The 10,242-nt window shown below is 42.5% G+C and overlaps 1 protein-coding gene across 1 annotated transcript in view; it reads left to right on the plus strand.

The window, feature by feature from the left end:
* LOC109823173 (protein-tyrosine sulfotransferase) overlaps window positions 8,897–10,242 on the plus strand; it is a 20,030-nt gene continuing 18,684 nt past the window's right edge. Inside the window, exon 1 of the mRNA XM_020389459.1 lies at window positions 8,897–9,129. The gene's annotated coding sequence lies outside the window, so the exon portion shown is untranslated. The remainder of the gene's footprint in view (window positions 9,130–10,242) is intronic.

Below are 10,242 nucleotides of genomic sequence, written 5' to 3' on the forward strand. Positions count from 1 at the left end.
TAATCGGATTAGATTAGCATAAGCCCCTAATCACCCCCCCCCCCTCTAGGGTCTAACAACGTATATTCTAAAATGTTCCTAATTGATGAAGTGTTGAGATAGGACATCATCACTTTGGTTAAGACTAGTGTATGCTCTATTTCTCCTTTTGAAGGAGATGATCAATCTCTTAGATCATTGATGTGAGACATCAAGATACAGTATACAGGTGACTCATTAGTGAATGAGTTGACTGAAAGACTCGCCGAGAATAACTAGTTGGTAATATACTTAATTGTCAAATAGAAGTTCTCAAGTGATATAGTACATAGTAGTCTCTTGACCTGAGGCATGAGTGCAATATCTTATATGTCAGTAAAGATGTATTTAGACTTTTACCTAACCATAGTTCTTATTGAATTGTGCATAACGGTTCTTGTTGGGTACATCCCGAGATATAAGTAGATATTGAGATGCCAAGAAGGGATTTGTCTCTCCTAGTATAGGGGTTGATGTCATAAGATTAGTTGATATAACTATAGCCTGAAAATCCTTGGCCAAGGTGAATAAGATAAACTGAGTGTCAGTTTGATCTTATAGGTTATGAGTTTAATATCAATAAATACTAATCAAGCTATTAGGGTTTGACAGTTTGCCATACCCTAGGCTCAATAGTTTGACATGGTTTGACGAAGAGATCGGACTGTACGGTATTATCATTGAGTGGTCCTGATAAAATTGGATAAGCATCTTGCAGACCTTTATCACAACTTATACCCGGGTGGTCTTCATGTGTAGCTAGCACCTCTGTTGTACATATGGATATGATCCACTACCGAGTTTTTTAAGTTGGGCCCTAGAGTCACACTAAACACGTACTTGAATCCTATGAAACACAATTTATGGAGTGATGTGTATGATTGATACGCATATATGATTTTTTCCGGATACACATAGACGGTTATGTATATCGGTAAAATCAGAATGCTATGTGCTTAGGAAATGAATTCCAGTATTTTTTCCATAAAGTTAACCTTTTGGTCAATAGTTGACTTTTTGGTCAACAATTGACTTTTTGGTCAACAGTTGACTTTTGGTCAACTCTTGATTTATTTGGTCATATAGTGACTAATTAGTTAAAGATTGGAATAATACTATATATCGTATTTATGAAATACTGTATTAGTAATATTAATTTGGTATTCTCATTTATGAAATATACATACCATGTATAATGAGTCATGAGATGAGTCATTTAGTGGTATGGTTTGAGCACATGGTTTATTAGCACATGGTTTTGAAATGTAATGATTCATAAGATGATTCATTGCATGACTCACTAGATTAATCCTTGATATTTGATGATTCATTGCATGACTCATAGGATGAGTCATTCATATCATGAACACATTTCACCCTATAAATATGAGCTCTCTCTCTTCATGAAAGGCTAATGAAAATTAAATTTCCATAAGAGAATGAAAGAGAGCTATACCTCTTACTAAACTCTAGCAATCTTTGAGTAAGAGGAAGTAGTAGGATTTTAAGAACCCCGGGGTGGATATCTTGCCTCGCGTCTCAAGCAGCATCCAATAGCTTTCAGGTTTACTTGAAGAGTTGGAGATCCACTACGAGGAGCTTTCTGCATCAAAGAGAGCAAGCTAAAGGTTGTTCGATTCACCATCGAATCACGCTACAAAAGTATAACTTTTAAACCTTATATGCTCACTTAATAATAAGGATCATGTTAGATTTAATTAGACGGTCCATATGAATATTTCATGCTCTCTACATGCTTAGTAATTTTTGTACATACATGTCTTCCGCTGTGTATTATGCATGTATACATAGTACGATTTCCTTCACTGGGTTCGAAGCAACGCCCGAATGGATATGTCTATCCTTTCCCACTCTATCACCTGTCGCGCGCCTATGCGGAAGCGTTGCACGCACACACAACGAACTTGTGATCACGGAAGAAGAAAGCCACACTCTTGCACAAATCAAGCCAATTACGACAAATCAAACCAAACACAGAGATATACATGGTTCGGCAATTTGCCTACGTCCACGGGGAGAGGATGGGGAGATTTCACTAATTCAAGGAGAGTACAAAGGGTTACAATCACACAAAACTCTCAAACTAACCCTCAACCAAAGATCTCACCTTGCTCACAATATTTCCCTCTCACAATGCTCAAAAGATTCCTCAATCTCTGATTAAAAACCCTAACAAATCGTTTCCCTATTTATATCAAAACAAAAACCCAATCAGACTGCAAACAGGAAACCTGATTATGCAAAAAACCCATCATAAGTCGACTTAACAGACAGCATAAGTCGACTTGGCAGAGAGAAAAACAGCAACTGGAGCACACTTCATAAGTCGACTTATCAAACCTGATAAGTCAACTTGGCAGAGAAAAAATTCACAATTCCAGCGCAGATCGTAAGTCGACTTGTGCACACTGTCAAGTCGACTTACCATAAGTCGACTTACCCTTGTGCATGAGTCGACTTATGCCAGAAAATCTGGTTTTTCTGATTTCTCCACAATTCTCCACCTCGGCGAATTTTGCCAAAACTGAGCCGACACCAAACCAAGAGCATCAATGTGTCGTCTCTCCAAATACGGCTGCACCACCATGGTTGCCTACGTACCCCCTCTCCTAAGGGATCAAGCCGCCCGTAGTTCATCCAAATGGCCGCCAACGGCCTCAACAATCACAAATATTCAACAAGTTTCTGCAATGATCAAACTTGTTGCTCGGAACCACCTTTGTGAGCATATCCGCCGGATTATCCTTCGTGTGGACCTTCACAATCTCCACATCGCCATCTTCAAGAACATCTCGAACGAAGTGATAACGAACATCAATGTGCTTCGTCCGCGCATGAAAAACCTGATTCTTCGCCAAATAGATAGCACTCATGCTATCACAATGAATAGTAACGGATCTTTGCGATATACCAAGTTCCTCCAAAAGTCCTCGAAGCCAAATAACCTCCTTCATAGCCTCCGTAACTACCATATACCCTGCCTCCGTCGTAGACAAAGCTACCGTAGACTGTAAGGTGCATCTCTAACACACCGGCGCACGGGTCAAAGTGAACACATACCCCGTCGTAGACCGGCGCTTATCCAAATCCCCGGCATAATCCGAATCAACATAGCCAATGCATAGCTGCCCACCTGTAGTGTCCCGCTCATAACCAAACCAACATTGAGCGTACCTTCGAATGTACCTCAAAATCCATTTCACGGCGTCCCAATGACCCACTCCTGGATCATGCATGTATCTCGAAACCATGCTTACCGCCTGTGACAAATCCGGTCTCGTACATACCATTGCGTACATCAAGCTCCCAACCGCGCTCGCATATGGAGTCTTCGACATCAACTCACGATCTTCAACTGACTTTGGTGAAAGACCAGCTGAAAGCTTCAAATGGGCTCCCAAAGGTACACCAACTGGCTTCGTATCCATGCTAACATGGAATCGCTGTAGAACCTTCCTCAAATAAGCCACCTGTGTCAAACAAATTCTGCCCTTCTTCTTGTCTCTGCCGATCTCCATCCCTAGAATGCGCTTCGCCTCACCCAAGTCCTTCATCTCAAACTCATTTGAAAGTTGAACTTTCAATTCATCTATAGCCGACCTGGAACTAGAGGCAACCAATATGTCATCGACATACAGTAACAAATAGATGTACGCACCTTCTTTCAACTTGTGAAAATATACGTAAGGATCAAACTGGCTCCGAGTGTACGAATGACCAATCATAAAACCATCGAATCGCCTATACCACTGTCGAGGAGACTGCTTCAAACCATATAGCGATTTCTTCAGTTTGCAAACTAATTTTTCCTTCCCTGCAGCTCGGAATCCCAAATGGCTGAGTCATATATATTTCTTCATCAAGATCACCATGAAGAAATGCCGTCTTCACATCCAACTGATCTATAACTCTAATCCATATTGTGCCACCAAAGCTGGCAGAATATGAATCGAAGAGTGCTTCACCACAGGAGAGAAAACCTCATTATAATCAATACCTTCTTCCTGTGCATAGCCCTTCGCAACCAACCTAGCCTTGAATCTCACTGGAGTGCCATCAAAGCCCTCCTTTTTCGTGTACACCCACTTGCACTCAATCGCCTTCCGCCCCTTTGAAAGCTCTACAAGCTCCCATGTATCGTTCTTATGAAGGGACTCCATCTCCTCCTGCATAGCCACCTGCCACGAATCAGCCTCCGAACTCTGCTCGGCCTCTCTGAATGTAGTAGGCACCATCTCATCGATACTCTCCACCGGAAGTGCATATGCAACTGTGTCGGCATACCGTGCTGGCACCCGTATGTCTCTCCTCTGTCTCCGTGCCGCAATAGAATCCTGAACCTGAGCCGTCGGTCCCTGATCCTGCTCATGAGTACCCGTATCCTCCGCATCACCGTCGTGCTCGCCTGGCGTCACCTCAGTCGGCACTCTCATGGATACTGCACTATCTGGACTCTGTGGAGCTGCATCAATCTCCACCACCTGCGAAATCTCCTCTGTCGGGTTGCTCTCCACCTGATGAGAGCTGGGAAGCTTCAAGATAGAAGCCTCATCGAATGTGACGTCCCTACTCAGCACAATCTTCTTATCAACTGGATCCCAAAGCTTGTATCCCTTGACACCACGCTTGAATCCTACAAATATGGCCTTCCTAGCTCGAGGTTCCAACTTATCAGTTCTAACATGATAATATGCAGGGCAACCAAATACCTTAAGCTGGTCATAGTCATGTGCTGTCTCTCCCGACCACATCTCCATAGGGGTCTTCCCCTCAATCGCAGATGAAGGCAGCCTGTTAATGAGGTGGCTCGCATAAGAAAGTGCCTCAGCCCAAAAGATCTTCTCCAAACCACTATGCGCCAATAAACATCGAATCTTCTCTAGCAAAGACCGATTCAATCTCTCTGCCACCCCATTCTGCTGCGGTGTATGACTAACTGTGAAGTGCATCTCTATGCCCTCGTCTCGACATAGCTGCTGAAAGGGGTCTGAAGTATACTCGCCGCCGTTATCGGATCGCAACGTCTTGATTTTTCTCCCAGTCTGCAGTTACAATCTCTTTTTCCACTCCACAAACAAATCTAGGACTTCACTCTTATGCTTCATGGTGTACACCCAACAATGCCTAGAATAGTCATCAACAAATGTGACGAACCAATGTCAACCACCAATTGATGCCGTCTTGGTGGGACCCCAAACATCTGTGTGCACGTAGTCCAAGATACCCCTCGTCCTATGAATGGCCGTCCCAAACTTCACATTCGTCTTCTTTCCAAGAACACAGTGCTCACAGAACTCAATCTTTCCACTCTTGGCTCCCTTCAATAGCCCCTACTTACACAAAGCCTGCAGTGACTTCTCTCCTGTGTACCCTAACCTGTAATGCCAAAGTCTGCTCATGTCCGCCTCTGAAATAGCCGAAGCAACCTGGCCAATCTCGGTGCTCCCCTTCAGATAGTATAAGTTATGACTGCGGACTCCCTTCATCATCACCAAAGATCCCTTAGTAACCTTTGCTACAGCATTCTTAAAGGTCACCCTGAATCCCTTCGCCTCCAAAGCCCCAACTGAGATAAGATTCTTCTTAAGTTGAGGAACGAATCTCACCTCCTTCAACTCACGGATCACGGACTACTCCATCGTGCATCCGAATCCTCACAGTACCTATCCCACGAACGCCACAGGATTGATCATTTCCCATGACAACAACACCCCCGTCGAGTCTCTCAAATGATGAAAACCAATCTCGCCTAGGAGTCACATGATAAGTAGCGCCAGAATCAAGCATCCACTCCGATGCATCCAAATGGTTCACCTCCGGAGTAATCAAAAGAGAAAAGCTCGAATCATCGGAATCATCGCCTTTCGCAACATTCACCTCATTGGCCTTCGGGCCCTTATTCTTGCTATTCTCCTTTTCTTTGACTTTTGGATAGTCTCTCTTCCAATGTCCCTGCTCTTTGCAGAATGTACATTGGTTCTTTCCAAGCTGGTGACGACCTCTTGACTTTGACCTCCCTCTATTTCCATCTTTCTGATATGAGCTTCTACCTCTCGTCGACAAGGCCTCTCCTGAAGTACTAGCGCGGGAAGTCTCCTTATCCTTCCTCCTCAAATCATAGTTCGTCAATGCGTTAGTCACTTCACTATAAGTGATAGAAGATCTCCCGTTCAGCAACGTAAGCACGAAGGTATCATACTCCTCATCCGGTAAGGAGCCCAAAAGAATAATAGCCTTGTACTCATCTGTGATCTTCTCATCCACGTTCGCCAAGTCCGACAACAACTTAGTGTAGTTGTTCACATGAGCCGCAAGCGAGGTACCTCTGGACATCTGGAATCTGAATAACCTTCGCAGCAAGTGCAACCGGTTCTCAACACTCTTCGTAAGGTACTTATTGTTGAGAATTTCCCACATCTTCATCGCAGACGTCACCCCAATCACATCGTATTTCAGCTCCTGTTCCAAACAGGACCTGATCACCCCGCAAGCATTTCGATTCATCTTTTCCCATATCGCCTCTTCATATTTAGGTGGCCTCACATCGACCATGATGGTCTCCTCCAGATTTTGAGCATTGAGCGCATCCTGTACGTCGCTCATCCACAAACCAAAATTGATCTTGCCGTCATATTTCACTACACTAATCTTAGTGTTCTGAAAACCCACTTGAACTGTGCCTGTCATCTTGCTGCTTTCACCAATTACTTCACCCATAATCACAACTTCCAAATTGTAGAGAAAGATCCAAACTTTGAAAAGAATAAGAAATTACCCAACTGAACCCTAGATTGGATTCCAAATAGAACTCCTAACCACACGAGGAAAGCGAGATCTTCAACGGCAACTTCAAACCCTAACTCCACCAAAGCCTAGAACTCCAAGAACCAAGCTTCCAACTGAATCTTCCTCCACCTAATCCAAAACCCCAGATCTGAAATCTGAGCTCTGATACCACTTGCCGCGCGCCTATGCGGAAGCGTTGCACGCACACACAACGAACTTGTGATCACGGAAGAAGAAAGCCACACTCTTGCACAAATCAAGCCAATTACGACAAATCAAACCAAAACACAGAGATATACGTGGTTCGGCAATTTGCCTACGTCCACGGGGAGAGGATGTGGAGATTTCACTAATTCAAGGAGAGTACAAAGGGTTACAATCACACAAAACTCTCAAACTAACCCTCAACCAAAGATCTCACCTTGCTCACAATATCTCCCTCTCACAATGCTCAAAAGATTCCTCAATCTCTGATTAAAAACCCTAACAACTCGTTTCCCTATTTATTTCAAAACAAAAACCCAATCAGACTGCAAACAGGAAACCTGATTATGCAAAAAACCCATCGTAAGTCGACTTAACAGACAGCATAAGTCGACTTGGCAGAGAGAAAAACAGCAACTGGAGCACACTTCGTAAGTCGACTTATCAAACCTGATAAGTCGACTTGGCAGAGAAAAAATTCACAATTTCAGCGCAGATCGTAAGTCGACTTGTGCACACTGTCAAGTCGACTTACCATAAGTCGACTTACCCTTGTGCATGAGTCGACTTATGCCAGAAAATCTGGTTTTTCTGATTTCTCCACATCGCCAACCTTGAGAAAGTAATCAGTAGGAATGTTCCATGATATTAGATGTGCATTCAACGAATATCACCCTTAGATTGGCATACTTAAAATCTAATGATCCAAGAACAAAAAGCCATTTAGCTAACATTTAAAGCTGGGAATACTTATTTTGCCAACCTCACATACAAATTGGATTCAAAAGATGTTTGGTTCACGTTATAAAAGGATGAAATTTGTTTCCATATTTGCCACACCAACTTTTAAAAAATCTCAAGCCACTAAAGATTTACATTTATTATATTTGGTTAGTTTGATAATTTATATAAAAGAAGTTGTTAAGAGCTCCGCGACATCGATTTTTTCATGAAATCCATTTCAGCCCGAAGACCCCCAACAATGTATTTCTAAGGCATTGTTTGGTAGGGGTTACAAAGAAGGAAGGTAAGATAAGAAAATATATAACGAGCTGCAAGGAAGTATATACACATTGTGCTTCTTGTTTGGTAGGAGGAGACTAAGGGCATGTTTGGATTTGTAGGGGGTGAAGGGAAGTTAAGGGAAACTGAGTGAAGGGAAGGGAGTTCCCTTTCCCTTGGTTACACCCCAATTTGGGGGGTAACAATTTTTATACTATTAAGGCCCCGTTTGGCAAAGGGTTAATGAAGAGGGGTTAAAGAGAAGGATTAATGTACTTAGCTCATTTGATAATCCGAAGGACTAAATTATTAACCCGTTAAATAAGTTTTATTTTAGCCCTTATGATCAGTTTTAGTGTTTGGGAATAACAATGATTTTGACTATTTTCTTTATAATTAGAAGGGTTAACTCTTATTCCATCTAAATACGAGTATTAGTAAACCCCTCATTTTGAGGGGTTAACTCATTTTAACCCCTCTAGAGGGGTTAACTTAACCCTTCTATTTTTTTATGTTTGGCAAATTATGGAGGGTTAACTCACTTTAACCCTTATATAGATTTGTTGTGTTTGGCAGGTTAAGAAGGGGTTAAGTCTCCTTAACCCCTCACTTAACCCTTTGCCAAATGGTACCTTAGGGGGTGAACCAAGGAGAACTAGGGTGAATTAACTTCACCTCCTAAGTGTTCCCAAACAAGGTGAATGGAGGTGAATGGTTCCCCTAACTTCCCTTGAGCCTCATTCCCCTCAATCCAAACAAGCCCTAAGCGGAGTAAACACATCAAATTTATAATTTATTTTCTCTCTCTCTTCTTGAATCCGGTATTGTTGGATATTTTTACCGTACCCCAACGCCCCTCGCTCTGCGCTCCCTCCTAAAAATCTTCAACTGGAGGCGCTTTTACATTTTTGCCGCTCTCTTTGCCCTAATTCCCCCTCAACCAAATTTCATAAATATTTTTCCGTACCGACCAAACTGCCCCGAAAGCTACCTGCATCAACTACCCAATAGAGAGTAGAGTTTTGTAAAGCTGAGCAAAAGCCGCCCTTTTGCTCTCTCAAGGCGAGGCGAGGCGAGGCGAGGGTTTCTGAGCTGAAGGTGCGATTTCTCCTCCTCTTTACTCTTCCTCTGGTGTTAGTTTCTACTGGAGCGGTTAATTAGGGTTTCCTGGCTTCTAATTCTTCAGAAATTTACCCGTCTCAACGATTGCCCCCGATCCTTATTGATTTGTTCGATTCATTTAGTTCCCATTTGTTTGAACTAGCAGGCTACTCTCTACTAGGATTTTTTTTAGGGTTTTCTAGGTTTTTTCCCGTAAGTCTTAATTTCTACAAATTTGTTCGGTTTGTTCATAGTTAGCTTTGCGTTCATGAGCAACAGCAGTTTTGAGCTCTGTTTTCACCGTTAGAAGGCGAGATCCAAAGATTTCGTAACCGATTGCGAGGAGCATTTGTATTGATGACGGGTTTTGTAGCAGCGCGTCCTTAATCAGCCTCCCCAAAACCCGAAGAAGAAAGCGAAAAGCACGAGGGTAGCTTGAGGTCCTTTAATTAGCCTCCACAAATGATAGTTTAACCAAAGCATTACCCAACTACTTTGGCAAGTTTTGTGTATTCACTCCTATTGTCGTTCAAGCAAATTACGAAAGGTTATTTGTTTAGCAGAGGTGGTTGGACTTGGTTTGTGCTCACCAATTCCAGGGCCCATCGTGTGTCTCTAGTTCGCTAGCTGTGGATCTTATAAAGGTACTGTCTGCCGAAAATACAATGCGTGTTTCCGGATCAGTCGATTAATCTCAGGCACGTACGAACTTCTGTGATGCATTTCTAATGGTTCAGATAGATGTGGTCTTTCTAGTTTCTGCAAACGCAGTTAGTTCAGCATCAGCATGTGTAACTTTCAGATGGAAACCATGATTTTTTGGTTTTATTCTGGAATTCTGAACGTGCTTTGACATATTGATGAATACCTGAGCCCATTTTAAGAAATTAATTATATGAAAGATAATAATAAAGGAAGTTGTCGTCCAGTTAATACTAAAAAATTAGATCTTTTCCTGCTCGCTGTCAAATTTCCGTAAACGATTCTGAATCTTATAAGGGTCGGATGCCGGGCTTTGTGTTCCCTCTGTTGACAATTTTATTGCCTGCAAGAGCACAGACATTTTGCAGGATTATGATTCTTTGAATCTCGAGTCAAATCCCCCCGATA

Source organism: Asparagus officinalis, chromosome 9 (assembly GCF_001876935.1).
Source record: "Asparagus officinalis chromosome 9, Aspof.V1, whole genome shotgun sequence".
Classification (NCBI taxonomy): Eukaryota; Viridiplantae; Streptophyta; class Magnoliopsida; order Asparagales; family Asparagaceae; genus Asparagus; species Asparagus officinalis.